General features: G+C 35.5%; 1 protein-coding gene across 1 annotated transcript in view; it reads left to right on the plus strand.

Annotated features, from left to right (window-relative positions):
* The window catches only part of BMT2 (base methyltransferase of 25S rRNA 2 homolog), a 112,680-nt gene that overhangs the window by 18,451 nt on the left and 77,305 nt on the right, over window positions 1-16,924 (plus strand). The window lies entirely within an intron of this gene.

Here is a 16,924-nt window from a genome sequence, read left to right on the forward strand (position 1 = left end):
ATAAGTGATAGGATTTTATTAACCTTCTGCAAGGTGTCAAGAATTCTTAAGAATTAATTTCTGTGTTAAGAATAGACTATAAGAAGAGCAAGGGTGTCAGTAAGGGAACCCAGTTAGAAAACTACTTCAATAATCATGGCATGAAATTATAGTTAAACAGTTGGTGAACGAGATAGTGAGTTGACAGGACAGTGTACCAGGATTAATGCTCAAATAAGTATAATGACTCAGAGAGGAGCCAGGGAGGTGATGGGGCACACATTTTAGTGATTATGATGATATGTAAGAGAATTGAAAATATAAGGTGTAGTGAGAAAGTGGTATCATCAGTGGATTATGGAGTCAAAGAATAATGGAGTTAAGGAACTAAAGAAAGGTGCCAGAATAATAGGAAATGGGATGATTGGGGTTAAATGTTTTTATTTGAGTTTCTAGAGAGAAAATGGTTATAAATCTGACCGTTCTACAAAATATACATTTTCTCCCTCAAGAAACACAAAATGAGGCATACTACTGAACCAAATAGTTCCCCGAAACAGAAAGTGGCAGTGTAATCCAATCAGGAAATCAGTAGTGTTGCTGTTTAAGATTATCATTGTTGGATTTTAGCAGTAGTGCTTTTAAATTACTATTACATTACAGCAGGCAGGCCCTCAAACTATATCTCTTAAATGAACTTTGATATGTGGTATTCTCAAAGGAACATTTGCGTTTACCTTCTGCTTAAACAGTGAATCTGCCTCAAACTTCTGTCTTCTTCCTTTTTCCTTGGATTTGTGTTTTATCAGTAGTTATATTATCACATGAGGTCATTTTTTATGTAAACTGCTGAAAAAATCATTAGGAATTTAGGTCATACTGTTAAAAAAAGAACAGTGGCAAGATATGGTTAAATTTATTATTTTTTTTTACTATCAGAAGTAATACTAAGAGAAGTTATGTAATGTCTTTGAACATAAAACTAGGTTGGGGGAAAAGACTTTGAAACAATATTACATTTTGAAACTTGAGTTTTATGTAATTATGAGCTATATGCAGTTTTTTTCTCATTTTGGTAATTCTAAAAGCAATGTCAGTTTGAAAGCTAAAGTGGGCTTTAAAAAGGGTTGCACAAAAGTTTGTTTCTTGTTGTACTTAAAACTTATGGGAATATGTTATATGAGGTAAGCCTTACTGACATCCTGCTAAGGACAGAATAATAAAATTTTATACGTAATATGAAGCATTAAAAGCCAGGAAAAAAATGCAATATACAGGTATATCTTTACCTTCAGTAAAGGAATTTGCCCTTTTTAGCTCTTTTAAATACAGAGAAACATATACTATAAACACACTATTTCCTGAACTATTTGAAAGTAAATTGCAGATAACATTACATTTTATCTGTAAATCTATTAGCATACATCTCCTAAGAATTAGGAAATTTTTCTACATAACCACAACGCCATCGTCATATTAAGACAGTTAACAGTAATCTTCTAATTTTCTAAAATATTTACTTCATAAGATCAGATTTTTCTCACTGTCTTCAAAATATATTTTAAAATATATATATATATATTTTTTTTTTTTTCTAAATCCAATCAAGTCTCATACATTGGTGGTTACAATTCTTTAGGTTCTAGGGGTTTTTTTGTTTGTTTTTTTTGATAACATTGAGGTTTTAGACAAATGTCAGTTAATTTGTAGAATATCCACATTCTGCGTTTTGCAGTTATTGGTTCAAGTTGGTTAATAGTGTTCAATATTCTATATATATTTACTGATTTTTTTTTTCTTGGCTTTTTAATCTACCAATTACCAATAAAGATGTTTTTAAGATACCGTTTTTCTTAGTTTTTCTGTGGCTCCTTAGGGATTTAATTTTCTGTTGAAGTTCTCTGTTTTTATCCATTTGGGTTGTCTTTTTCTCTATTTTAAAAAAATAAATTTATAATAGTTATTTTAAAGTTTTTGTCTGCTTATTCTAACATGTCTTATCTGTGGGTCTGTTTCTTTTGGCTATTTTTTTCTTTTGCTTATGGATCATTTTTTCCTGCTTTATGTGTGGCAATTCTTTTTTTATACTGGCATTGTGTTTAGAAGAGATTGGCATAAATACCATTTTTCTCCAGAGAGGCTTGCTTTTTTTGCTCTGACAGGAAGCTGGAATGAAAGACTGAATACTTTGATACCATCAGGAGTTGAGCTGTATTGGAACTGGATGACCGCTTTAGATGGTTTCAATTCACTTCTGGTTTCAAGTGCTTTGATAGTGAATGAATCCTGTTCTGTGTATATTACAGGTGCAACCCTCTTGCAGGACATAAACCTAATCTTTTTCTGCTTTTTAGTCCCACTTGCAGCCTCCAGTGCTGTTGCTGCCTTCACATACTCATAAATAGACCTGTGGAGGAAATCAGGAGGAGAATGGGGAGAATTATCTCTACATTTGAATTTCTTAAAGATTTCAATCTGTCACACAGCCAAGCAGTTGTTAAAAGCTCTGCCGTTTCCCTTTAATCCATCAGAGTATTTCTTCCCTAGAAGGCTTGATTCTCTGCAGCCCAGGTACCATTTCAGCAAATGCCTCAGTTCCTGTGATCCCTTCTCATTTTGGAAGGACTTGTACTTGTCTGTTATTTAGTTCCTTTAGACCCCTTTGCATTCTCATCTCTCATGATTTCTTTTTAATATGTTGTTTTTTAAATTCTATCATATGAGCTGCTCTGATAATCTGTATCCTAATTCCAAACTAGTTTTGTGTCCTGCATTCAGGTTTATCTGATTGTTTTCTCATGGTACCAATTATTTATTTCCTCAGTCTCATTTATTTCCTGTAAACTGAAAGTTGGGTCTGAAGGATTGATTCAGGTTAGATATTTTTGCAAAAATATCTATTAGATGAAGCTTTATACATCATTTTGTGTCATATTAGTAGATTTTTATTGTGAGGTGTACCGCCGTTGGAGATACTGAATGTTGTCATTTGGTTAAGGTGGTGTCTACTCAATCTTTCCATTGTAAACTTATCCCTTTACAATTAACGAGTAATATGTAGAGTGGTATTTTGGCTTGTGGAGCAATCCTCTTTCCTAACAGTCTTTCAACAAACAGTTTTACTTCCATTTGTTAAATAATATTTCATTTGGGGTTACAAAATAATTATTTTAAAAATTGTATTTTTTCTTGACATTTATTAGCTGGCATTCTTTTGTAAATAAAAGTTTTCCTTTATAAACAGTGAATGATGATTACATGTTATCCAGAAAAGCAGAATAAAAAAATATATGTAATTCTGTTTAATTACCAGTTTTCACAAAAGCAATTGGAATAATAGTCAATTACAATTAGGATAAGTGGGTTGTGGGTTTTGTTTTTTTTTTTTGGAATGTCACAGTAACATCTTGGATTTTTATTCCATTTTTCATTGTTAGTCTTTTTTGGGGGGTAGGGTGCTCAAATAACTTCATATTAGGCAGCAGGAGCCCAGTTAATGTTTGCTTCTGTGTTTTACATCACCTGTGAGCACTTTTTTGCTCTCTAGTACAAAGATAAGTCTTTGCTTCTCCTCTTTGAGACCTGGAATCAAACTCTTTCTTCAAGGAGTCCTAGTTTCATTTAGTGGGAAATGGCATTTGAAAAGTAACATCTGGGCACTAGATGCGCACAGGGTGTGCTTTAGTCTGCATCTTTTTGGTAAAGAGAATTAGAAAAATATATAATATGTTATAATATATAGTGTTATATATAAATATTCGATCAACTTCATAATTTGTATTTTCCACTTCAATTTAATATACAAGATTTTTGCTTAACAACTTTGTTTTATGTTTATATTTATTTTTGCTTAACTTCTCTGTTTTTTATTTCTCTTCTGTTACCCAGAAGGACTTGGTTCTGAATTACAGTAATACATTAGCCTTTTCCTACAATTTACATAAAATGATTTAAAAATTGCAGTACTGATCTTCTAAAAATAAAATAACTGAAATTTAAGATTTCTTTGCAGTTCTTTTGTCTTTAGAACATATCCCACCAAGGATCAGAATATATGCTTAAAAATTGCTTGAAATTGTTCTTTTCTGTATGGTTATAATACCAATTTTGCTATACAGTTGATTTCACTTTATTTTCAATTTTGGGGTTTTTTGTTCTTTAATTTTGGAGAATATAAAACATTTATATGGTTCAAAAGTCAAACTTTATAAAAAAGTATACTCAAAAAAGACTCCTTTTTATTTTCTTCATTTACACCTGCCTCTGTTACCAACAAAGCTGGTTCCCCCAAAGGTGGGGTCTTTCCCTGTTCATTGTCACGAAACCAGTACACAAAACCAAAAGTGAGTATCAAGTAGTGCAGGCTTTATTTGATAGCCATGGAATTGAGAAGCAGGAGCATGGCTCACAATTCAACTTCTCCACTAGTGAGAGGCTAGGTGGTTAAAATATAGGGTTTTCAAATGAAGGCATTGGACGTTAAAAGCAAGAGGATTAATATTCATGTCTTTTCTAGAAATGGGCAGTGAACGTTCTAGAAATGGAGTGCCACCGTCCTTTTTGTCCTTTTATGGCTTCTTCCAGTTGTTATGATCATTTGCCAACAGTCATGGAACTGGTGGGAGTACCATTTCATTTAGCATGGAAATGAGATTGTAATGAAACTTGAGGTCTTTTCATTAGGTCAGCTATCTTGGTTCTAACCAGTCTCAGCTGGTCTTGTTATTTCAAAGGGAACTTTTTATTACAGGTGTCCTGTTTCTTAAAGATAAGCAGAGTTGGGGCAGGGTCAGAATTCAACTATGTCATATAGGCATTACACCGGGTAACACCTCTTATGGGTAACCATTTTCATTTGTTTCGTTTTTATCCTACCAGTGTTTGTTTTTGCAAAAATAAACATTCATACCCATGTACATATGCATATGTACATATATCCACCTTTTCTTATCCCTGTAGGTGGTAGTGTGTTGTATACTGTTATATACTCTGTACCTTTTTCACTCAATATGAGAATCGCTGTATTTGGTAGAGGTCAGAAGTCTTCAGAGAAACGGAAACAATAGGATGTGTCTGTTAGTATGTATAGTAAGATTTATTATAAAGAATTAATGCATATGATTATCGAGTTTGACAAGTCCTAAGATCTGCAAGGTGAGTGGGCAAGGTGGCAGTCCATGAGAGCTGAAGGTATAGTTCCAGTCTAAAGGCCAGCAGCCTCTAGACCTAGGAAGAGCTGATGTTTCACTTTGAGTCTGAAGGCGGGAAAAAGCTGGTGTCCCAGTTCAAAGGCAGTCAGGCAGGAGGAATTCTCTTTAATCATTCACGAGAGAGTCAGCTTTTTTGTTCTATTCAGGCATCAACTGATTGAATGAGGCCCTCTCACATTAAGGAAAGGCAGTGTGCTTTATTTACATTCTAACAATGTAAATGTTAATGTCGTCCAAAAACACCCTCAAGGAAACACCCAAGATAATGTCTGACAACTGATACCTAAAATTAACCATCGCAGGTATACAGATATATTCCTCATTTTCATAACTTGTTTACAAGCTTTTGCTGTTACAAATGGTGCTGTAATGAATAACCTTGTGTATGTGCATTTTGTATTTTTGTCATTGTATATTTGTAGATTCCTAGGTGTGGAATTGCAGAAATGGAGACTAAATGCATATGTGATTTTATTAGATGTGCTGCCAAATTGCCCTGTGTAGAGGTTATATCATTCTGCAGTTTCACCAGCAAATAAATAAATAAATAAATAAATAAATAAATAAATAAATAAATAAATAAATAAGAATACCCATTTCTCTATAACTTCACCAACATAGGATGTGGCTCAGCTATTGAATTTTTGTCTGATAGATTGGAATTGGTATCTCTAGCTTGAGTTTATGTTACATTTCTCTTATGAATGAGGTCAAGTACCTTTTTGTATATTTTAGAATCGTTTGCCTTTTTTCTGTGAATTATGTGATCATGTTTTTGATAGTTTTCTGTGTTGACTTTTGATTTCTAATTTTTCTTGATTTTTTAGAGCTCTTTATATCATTTATAGATACGTGTGCCCTTTGTCTTTGACTCTCTTTTGCCATACAGAAAGTTTTTGCTTTTATATAGTTAGATGTATCAGTCTTTTGTTTTATTGCTTCCAGATTTTGATTGTCTTAGAAAAGCTTTCCTAATTACCAGACTATAGGAATTCATATAATAATTTGTTATTCACTCATGTTTTCTTCTAGTACTTAAGGGATTTCTCTTTTATTACATTAGATCTCTGATCTGTTTAAAAGTCAAATTTGGTATTTCTTGTGAAGTGTTAATCTAATTTTTTTCTACCAAAGTTATCCATTTCCCCAACATTTATTAAAAACTTTACCTTTTCTTCAGTAATTTGACATGACACTTACATGATGTACTAAGTTTCCCCACATAGTTGGTTCTGTTTTAGCTTTTCTGTCATATTCCCTTGTATATATCATTGATCCGTGCCTAATACCACCATTTTAATCATAAAGACTTATAATGCTGTTTTGTAGCATCTTCTTCCCATACCCTCCTCTCACACTATTCTTTTTCAGGGATTTCTTGGTTTTTCTTGCTTTTGCTTTTTTCCACATGTACTTTAGGATCAACTGGTCCAACTACATTTTAAAAAATTGCTTTTATTGAGATTACATTAATTTTTCATAAATTGGGAACAACAGGTATCTCATTAATGTTGAATCATCCTATCCATTAAAAAGATATGTCAGCCAGGTGTGGTGGCTCATGCCTATAATCCCAGCCCTTTGGGAGGCCGAGGTGGGCAGATTACGAGGTCAAGGGATTAAGACCATCCTGGCCAACATTGTGAATCCCCGTCTCTACTAAAAATACAAAAATTAGCTGGGCATGGTGGTGTGTGCCTGTAGTCCTAGCTACTTGGGAGGCTGAGGCAGGAGAATCACTTGAACCCAGGAGGTGGAGGAGGTTGCAGTGAGCCGAGATCACACCACTGCACTCCAGCTTGGCAACAGAGCAAGAGTCCGTCTAAAAAAAAAAAAAAAAAAGATATGGCTTTCCTTTTGTTCTAGTCTACTTTAGTCAAAAGTAGCAGACTACTTTTGCAAAGTAGTGTTTTGAGGTTTTCTGTATAGTGGTTATGCACATTTCTTGTTGTGCTTACTCCTAGGTATTTTATCATTTTTATTGCTGTTGTAAATGTCCCCTTCCCTTCTGTTATACAGCTATGCACTGCATAATGACATCTCTATCAACAGTGGAAATATATATGTACTATATACAATGGTAGTTCCATAAGATTATAATATCATAATTTTACTCTACCTTTTCTATGTTTAGATACACAAATACTTAACCATTGTGTTACAGTGGCCTACAGTATTCAGTACGGTAACATGCTGTAGACATGTAGTAAGCTATACCATCTATGTTTAAGTATACTCTGGTGATTTCACGATAATGAAGTCACCTTAATGATGCATTTCTTGGAACATATCCCCATTGTTAAGCAACACATGATTATATTCTAACAGGCTATTGTTGTGTGTGTGTGTATATATATACAGATGATTTTCATTTTTTAGTGTTTTACATCCTACCATTTTATTGAATTTTCTTACTGTTTATATGAGTTTATGATTGATTCTCTTGGGTTGTCAAGGTATATCTGTTATGTCATCTATAAATACACCAAGTTTTATTTCTTCCTCTCTTATTCATTTGACTAAATCTTTTTCTCTTGTCTATTACATAGCTGTGCTTTATTCATTTTGCAGTAATGTACGTGGTGTATCCTCATTAAGTTGCTGGCTTTTTGGCTTTTATATATATATATATATATATATATATATATACACACACACACACACACGCACGCACACACACACTCACACACATGTATTTCTAATATTAAGGAAGTGTTTACCAACTTTACCAACTTGTATTTTATTGAGTGTTTATATTAGGAATGGGTGTTGGATTTTGTTGAATGACCTTTCAACATCTATGGAGAAGAATAAATGTGTTTTCTTCTTAGATTTATGAATATAGTGAATTATATTAGTGGATTTTCTTATGTTAAACCATCCTTGCATTCCTGAAATACGTATCACTTAGTCATGTTTAATTCTGTTTGCTAAAATTTAATTTCATGTTTTTATTGATATTTATAAGTGATATTGGTCTTTATTTTTGTAATCTTTATCAGATCAGATAAGTATCATTGTAATTTTGCTCCCTGAAAATGAATTTGGAAAAATGTTTTTGTTTCTATGGTTTGGAACAGTTTAAGTACTTTTGGGGTTGTCTCACATGCATCAGTGGAATTTTGATTTATAGAGGTGACTGAGGGAAAACATGGAGTGATCAGTGCCATTGAAATGATTATTTATTACTTATATTTCCTGAGAGAAGGGGACATACCACACTATGCAGGGCTACGAAGGAAGCACCAGATTTTGTCAGGAGTCAGAAGCAGGAGCTAAAGGAAAGCCTAGACCAGAGCCATTATTGACCTTTTATGGAAAAGACAAGGCAGGGCAGAGTAAACGGTTTAGGATTGGCTAGATTGAGTAATTTCAGTAGGCTTTGGGGACTAGGGGCTGTCCGTTGTTGTCTGGTATGTGGTCTTGAGTTGATTTAATAGTGGGGAATTATTGGCTTGTGTATAAAAGTTAGGTAGTGGTTGGCTTGCATATGAGACATGTTTTCTGAAGTAAGTTTACCGCCTTAAGGAATTAGCTGGTCCTGAGAGGGCAGTCTCTCTCTCTGTGTATAAGCACACCCTCCAACTCCCCTCCCAAAATATCAAAACATGAAAGATAAAGTAAAAGACATGATTAATACAGGGGTTATCTGGTTTTTGAAGGCTTATACTGGTGCTTTTTGGTAAGATTAACTCTGATAACTATTTCATCTTTGGATTTTTGTTTAAACTTTTTATTTCTACACAGTCAAGTTTAAGAAATTTTCCTATTCTATATATTTGGTGTATTTTTCTAGAAAAAAAATTGCTCAAGTTGTGCAAGTTTTTGTGTATTTGTTGGCACTCTTTTGTTCCTTTCCTTTGCTTTATTTTTCTAATCCTTTGAGTTCAATGTTTATTTCATTTAATTTTATTTTTTGTTTTGATATTAAAGCGTCTCAGTTTTCATCAGATTGCTATTTTAGTTGCATTCGTTAGCTTCTGACTTGTGCTTTCATTAATTTTTTTTAGATTTTTTTGATTTTATTAGTATTTGCCCTCTGACCCAAGTTATTTACTTTTTAAAAAAATAGCAGATAGAATGGATTTCCTTTTTTTTGGTTAATTCTAGTTTTATTGCATTGCAATTGTATAATTTTGTCTGTATTTTTTCATTATGGTTTTTACTGTGGTTTTCTTCATGACTTAATACACATATATGGTCATTTTTGTGACTATTCCATGTGTAGTTAAAAAGAAGCTGTTCTCTCTGAATGCAGAGTTATCTTCTAGCAATAAGGTAAACTTTATTATGTTTTTTAGGGTGTCCGTAACCTTTTCATTCTCTTGATTGAAAGTGTAATGTTCCCTGTTGTGGTGTTTGTCTGTTTCTCCATATATCTCATGGAATTTCTTCTTTGTAAAGATGGCTGCTATGATAAGTGGTACATAACTATTTATAATAGTTATATCTTTACTCGGAATTGAAGTAAATTATATGCCTTTAGCATTTTAAAATACTCCCCCCCTTTTTTTAGTGATTTAATGCTTTTTATTCCCTACTTCTTCACCAACATTTCCTAATCATCTCATAGATGAAGTTCATCTTCCAGTAGATTCTTTAAAAACAACTTGGAATTATGGTGTTCTCTGAGTTCACCCATCTTACAAACTGGTTTTGTATAATTTTGTTACAAAATATGTAGTTTGGATGGATATAAAATCCTTGACTCACACTTTCTTTCCTTCAGCTTCTGAAAAAATGTTACTCTACTTAGTCTTACTTTTGTATCTTGTTCCCCTTTCTCCTCTGGGTCCTTTTTCTCTCTTGCTCTCTGCTGAACCTTTTGAGAGTCAGTTACAGAAATTACCAGACTTTTATTCCCGAATACTTCGATGTGTATCATGTAAGAACATTCTTCTTTGTAATCATAATACAACTATCACACTACAGAAATTTAATATTAATATAATGCTAACTAATAATGTAATCTGTAATCAGATTTCCCCAGTTTTCACAATAGTGTCCTTTATACCTGGATTTTTTTTATTTCAATCCAGGATCCCATCAGGGATAACTCATTGCACTTAGTTGTTAAACCTTTTTGGTCTTTAATCTAGAAAAATTCTTCATTTTTTTCTTTTGTTTTTTGTCTTTTTATGACTTTTTTTTTTGAGACAGATTCACTGTTGTTGCCCAGTCTGGAGTGCAATGATGCAATCTTGGCTCACTGCAGCCTTTGCCTCCTGGGTTCAAGCAATTCTCCTGACTCAGCCTCCCGAGTAGCTGGGATTACAGGCACCCGCTACCACACCCAGCTAATTTTTATATTTTAGAAGAGGTGGGGTTTTACTATGTTGGTCAGATAGGTCTTGAACTCCTGACCTCAGGTGATCTGCCTGCCTCGGCCTCCCAAAGTGCTGGGATTACAGGTGTGAGCCACCGTGCCCGGCTGATACGGCCATTTTTTAAAAGTCAGCATTTTATAGGTTGCCTCTCAATTTGGATATGTATAGTTTATTTGTGATTAGATATAAGTTAAGTGTATCATTAGCAAGTGTTTTGCATAGATGATGTTGTGTCCCTCTCAGTGTAATACATCAGGAGATACATGATATATTTATCCCAAGGTTGGTTTGTTTTTCTCTTTTAAGTAGACTTTATTTTTTAGAGCAGTGGGTTTACAACATGATTGACCAGAAACCCACAATAAAATTGACCAGAAAGTACAGAAAGTTACCATATACAACCCACTCCATCCCAAACATGCATAGCCTCCCTGTCAACATCCAGCACTAGAGTGGTACATTTGTTACAGTTTTTAAACTTACATTGATAGATCATTATCACCCAAAGTCCATAGTTTACCATAGGGTTCATTCTTGATGTTGTACATTCTGTGGTTTTTGAAGAACGTGTAATGACATGTATCTTCCATTATAGTAGCATACAGAATAGTTTAACTGCTCTAAAAATCCTTTGTGCTGTCCTTTTCACCCCTCCGCAACCACCAACTTTTTTTTTTTCTTTTTTTTGAGATGGAGTTTTACTCTTGTTGCCCAGGCTGGAGTGCAATGGCATGATCTCAGCTCACCGCAACTTCTGCCTGCTGCAACCTCCACCTCCTGGTTCGAACAGTTTTCCTGCCTCAGCCTCCCAAGTAGCTGGGATTACAAGCATGTGCCACCATGTCTGACTAATTTTGTATTTTTAGTAGACACAGGTTTCTCCATGTTGGTCAGGCTGGTCTCAAACTCCTAACCTCAGATGATCCACCCGCCTCGGCCTCCCAAAGTGCTGGGATTACAGGCGTGAGCCACCACTCCCGGCCTGCAACCACCAACTTTTTTACTGACCTCATAGATTGCCTTTTCCAGAATGTCATATAGTTGGAATCATAAAGTTTGTTGCTTTTTCTGATTGGCTTCTTTTACTTAGTAATTAGCATGTAAGGTTCTTCTGTATCTTTTTATGGCTTGATAGCTCATTTCTTTGTAGTGCTGAATAATACTCTGTTGTCTAGATGTATCACAGTTTATCCATCCACCTATGGAAGGACATCTTGGTTGCTTCCAAGTTTTGACAATTATGAATAAAGCTGCTGTAAAAAGTGTAACATTTTGCATTCTCATCAGCACTTGATAAGCGTTCTTGTTGCTTCCAATCTGTGTATCTTCTTTGATGAGATGTCTGTTCAGGTCTTTTGCCTGGTGTTTGAATTTATTTAGAGTTTTAAGAGTTCTTTCTATATTTTGGATGACAGTTCTTTATTGTATATGTCAGCAGTCCTCAACCTTTTTGGCACTCGGGACTGGTTTTGTGGAAGACAGTTTTTCCATCGACTGGAGTTGGGGCAGGTGGTTTTGGGGTGATTCAAGCGCATTACATTTATCGTGCACTTTATTTCTATTATTATTACATTGTAATATATAATGAAATAATTGTACAATTCATCATAATGTAGAATCAGTGAGAGCCCTGAGCTTGTTTTCCTGCAATTAGACGTTCCCATCTGGGGGTTTTATGGGATACCGTGACAGATCATCAGGCCTTAGATTCTCCTAAGGAGTGTGCAACCTAGATCTCTCACATGCACATTTCACAATAAGGGTTCGTGCTTCTATGAGAATCTAATGCTGTCACTGATCTGACAGGATACAGAGCTTAGGCAGTAATGTGAGTGATGGGGAGCAGCTGTAAATACAGATGAAGCTTAACTAACTCACCTGCCATTCACCTCCTGCTGTGCATCCCAATCTAACAGGCCACAGACCAGTATTCAGGGTTGGGGACCCCCGATATATATGATTTGCAAATATTTTCTCAGTGTCCGTGGCTTCTCTTTTCATTCTCTTGACAATGTCTTTCACAAAGCAAAAAGTTTTAATTTAGTGACATTCAGCTTATCAATTTTTTCTTTTATGGATCATGCCTTTGGTGTCATGTCTAAAAAGTCATCACCATACCCAATGCCATCTAGGTTTTCTCCTGTGTTACCTTTTAGAAAGTTTATAGTTTTGCATTTTGCATTTATGATGCATTTCAAGATAATTTTTGTGAAATGTATAAGGTCTATATCTAGATTTACTTTTCTTCTTTTTTGCATGTGGATGTCTAGTTCTAGCATGACTTGTTGAAAAAATTTTTTCTCCATTGTATTGCCTTTGCTCCTTTTTCAAAGATCAGTTGACTATAGTTTTGTGGGTCTATGTTTACACTCTCTAATTCTGTTCCATTGATGTATTTGTCTTTTCTTTCACCATTGCCACATTGTCGTGATTACTGTAGCTTTATAGTAAGTCTTGAAGTTGGTAGTGTTAGTCCTTCAGTTTGTTTTTCTCTGTCAATATTGTGTTGCCTATATTGATTTTAGGTACTATGGAATATTATTCACAACTTTACTGATTCATAAGGTACACAGATATTTGGCTGAACATTATTTCTGGGTGTGTCTGCGAGTATGTTTCCAAATGAGATTGACATTTGAATCTGTAGACTGAGTAAAGCAGATTGCTCTCTCTATTGTGAGGCCTTTTTTGAGGCCTTCCCTCTGGCTGGCACTTCGGTTCTTAGGCCTTTGAACTTGGACTACAACTTATAAAATGGTTCTCAAGCCTTTTTGGACTTGGACCAGAACTTATAAAATAGTTCTCAAGCCTTTGTACTTGGATTGGAACTATACCATGAGCTTTCCTGGTTTTACAGCTTAGGCATAGCAGATTGTGGGACATTTCAGTCAGCATAATCACAGGAGCCAATTCCTTATTATAAATCTCTTTTTAGATATCTATTTATATGTGTATATATATATGTACAGATATAATACATTTATCCTATTGGGTTTTTTCCTCTGAATATATGAATGGTTTATGCACTACAATTACAGTATTGAGTATTCTGAATTTAACTATGTATGTACCTTTACCAGTGAGTTTTGTATTATACTTTCAGATGATTTCTTATTGTGTGTTAGCATCTTTTTCTTTCAAGTTGAAAAATTCTCCTTAGCATTTCTGGTAAGGTAGGTCTGGTATGAAGTCCTTCATGTTTTGTTTGTCTACATATTTCTCGTTTGTGTTTGAAGAATAGCTTTGCTGGGTATAGTATTCTCAGTTGAAAGTTGTTTCCTTTTTTTTTTTCCTTCATATTCATTGAATATGTCATCTCATTCCCTCTTGGCCTGTAAGATTTCTACTGAGAAGTGTGCTGCCAGATGTATTGGAGCTCCTTCATTTGTTACCTGTTTCTTTTCTCTTACTGCTTTTAGGATCCTTTCTTTGTCCTTAACCTGTAAGAGTTTGATTTTATGCCTTGAAGGTAGTCTTATTTGGGTTGAATCTGCTTGGTGTTCTTTGATGTTATAACTGCATATTTGTATCATTCTCTAGGTTTGGAAAACTTATTATTTCTTTCAATAAACTTTCTACCCCAATCTCTTTCTGTATTTCCCCTTTAAGGCCAATAACTCTTAGATTTGCCCTTTTGAGGCTATTTTCCAGACTTTTAAGCTTACTTCATTCTTTTTCACTCCTGTTTTCTTTTTCTCCCCTGAGTCTGTATTTTGAAATAGCCTATCTTTGAGCTAATTCTTTCTTCTGGTTGATCCATTCTGTTTACATAGTAATACATATTTTTGTTCATTAATTGAATATTTCAGCTTCAGGATTTCTGTAGGATTCTTTAAATTATATTAATCTCTTTGTTAAATTTCCCTGAAAGATGTATGAATTCCTTCTCTGTTTTTTTGAAGTTTGTTGAGATTCCTCAAAAAGCTGTTTGGAATTCCCTGAGAAGTCATATATCTGTACTACTCCAGGATTGGTCACTGGTGCCTCATTTAGTCTCTTTGGTGAGGTCATCTTCTCTTGACTGTTCTTGATGCTTGTGGATGTTTTTCAGTGTCTGGGCATAGAAGAGTTAGATACTTCTTCCAGTCTTTGTAGTCTGGACTTGTTAGTATCCATCATTTTTCAGAGGGCCTTCTAAGCTTTCAGAGCTAAAGTAGTATCTAAGCCTGTGGTCACTGTAACCATTTCAGCCCTAGAGGGCACTCTAAGCCCAGGTATGCTGCACCTTCTGCACATTCCTGAATTCCCAGTCCTAATGGACTTAAAGATAAGGGAGAAGTTGCTGGGTTCCCAGGCAAAATCCCTCTTCTTCCTCCAAGTGGAATGAGTGTCTCTTTATGCTGGGCTGGCCGGAGTTGGGGAAGAGGTGACACAGAAAATCATGTGGCCACCACAGCTGGCCTCATGCTGGGTCATTTTTGAACTGCCGTTGATGTTTACTGAAGGCCCAAGGCCACTTTAGTCAGCAGGTGATTAATCCTGCGGGGACTTGGGTCCATCCCCCCAGGGCAGAGGATTCCCTTCTGTCCCAGGGTGAGTCTAGAAGTGCCATATGGCACAAGAGCCTGGAATCGGGGCCTTAGGATTCTGACTGATGCTTTGTTTTACTGTGGCTGGGCTGGTGTCTGGGTTGCAAGGCAAAGTCTCCTATACCCTTCCTCTCCTTCCCCCAAGTGGAAGAAGTCTCTACACTGCACTGCCTAGAATTGGGGGAGGGGTGATGCAGGCATTCCCATGGCCACCACAGCTGGTGTCACACTTGGTTGTAGTACCCTGGGCCCACAGCCTCTGCTGAGACCAGCACAGCACTGGGGCTTACCCAAAGATTACAGTTGCTGTGGTGTGGCTGCCACTGACATTTATTGGGAGCCCAAGGCCACTTTATTCAGCCAGTAGTGAAGCCGACTAGGACTCAGATTTCTCCCACTGGGGCAGGAGATATCTGTCTGTCTGTTCAAGGATGGTCTAAATGCCCCCTGTGGGCACCAATAGATTTCTGTCCAGTGCTGTGTTCCACTGTGATAGGGCAATGTGGAGTTCCAGTGCAAAGTCCCACAATTTCATTCTCCCTCCCCAAAGCACAAAGTTTATCTCTCTGGGGTGTGCTGCCTGGGCTTGGGAGAGGGATGGTATAGACGGTTCAAGACTGTTCTTCCTATCCTCTTCAATGCATCTTTTCTTGTTAGGCTAAAACCAGGTACTGTGATCTCTTAACTGATTTAGTTCTTATGAAGGTGCTTTTTTGTGTGAATAGTTACTCAGTTTGATATTCTTGCAGGTCTGGGTGGTGATTGTTGGAAGATTCTGTTTGGCCACCTTTTCATACATTTCTCTGTTTTATGCAGTCCTCATCTAACTCTGTACTTTGGCCTCCAATGCCAATTCAGTCTCAGATTTTTATTTTTTCAATAACAGGTAAAATGCAGTGTTATTTTTTATTTCCTTGTTATGCCATAGGTATGAACGGTAAGTGCTTTCATTTGCTCTCTTTATTGATCTGTATTTTTTTTTTTGAGGGTATATGGAGATAATTGGAATTTAGATGGTTGTCATTATTCTATGAGAACCTAGAATTTTAGCCCTTTAAGTATTTTATTGCCAAATTTCTTAGTAGCTGTTAAGTTAGACCACATAAAATTGCAATTTTTGTAGCTCAAGAACTTTTGAATATCACCAGTTTTATATGGTTCTACCTGATAGAAACATAAGCTTTTTAGTATAATTTCAAGTTGATAAAGTCTACATTTTTATCAACTTTACTGAGGTATAATTTATATACAATAAAATGCATCCATCTAGTGTACAGTTAGTGGGTATTTACAATTGTCTACACTTACGTAACCACCACCACTATTAAGATATAGAACATTTTTCTCCAGAAAGCTCCCTTGTACCCCTTTGCACTCATCCCCACACCCTACCCCAGGCAGCCTCTAAACTGCTCTCTGTCATTAGATTAGATTTGTAAAGACCGCATTTTAAAACTGACCTATGGATCTTGCATGATTTGAAGCTTGCACACCTTGACTCTCCTTCCTCTCTATATGTCCACTAGGCTCAGGGCTTTTTCTTTTGAGAATAGGTCCACTCATCTTCTGCCTAGTACTTTAAACTTCATGTACCTTGAACTAAGGTACACATCTGAAGATTCATTCTGCTTTTCTCTTTCATGTCTTTGCTTATGCTGTCCTTTCTGCCTAGAAAGTTTCCACTCAACTTTACTTTCCTGGCTTATTCCTACTTACCTTTCTAAAATCAATTTATATTGCTGATTTTAGATTGGGCTAGGTACTTCATTTATAGAAATAACTATCTTTGTTTATCTGTTTATCTCTATCAGTCATGTTTTTTATTGTTATATATAATAATTATTTGTGTCCTTTACTGAGGTAGCTTCTTGAGGTTAAG

Source organism: Rhinopithecus roxellana, chromosome 6, assembly GCF_007565055.1.
Source record: "Rhinopithecus roxellana isolate Shanxi Qingling chromosome 6, ASM756505v1, whole genome shotgun sequence".
Classification (NCBI taxonomy): Eukaryota; Metazoa; Chordata; class Mammalia; order Primates; family Cercopithecidae; genus Rhinopithecus; species Rhinopithecus roxellana.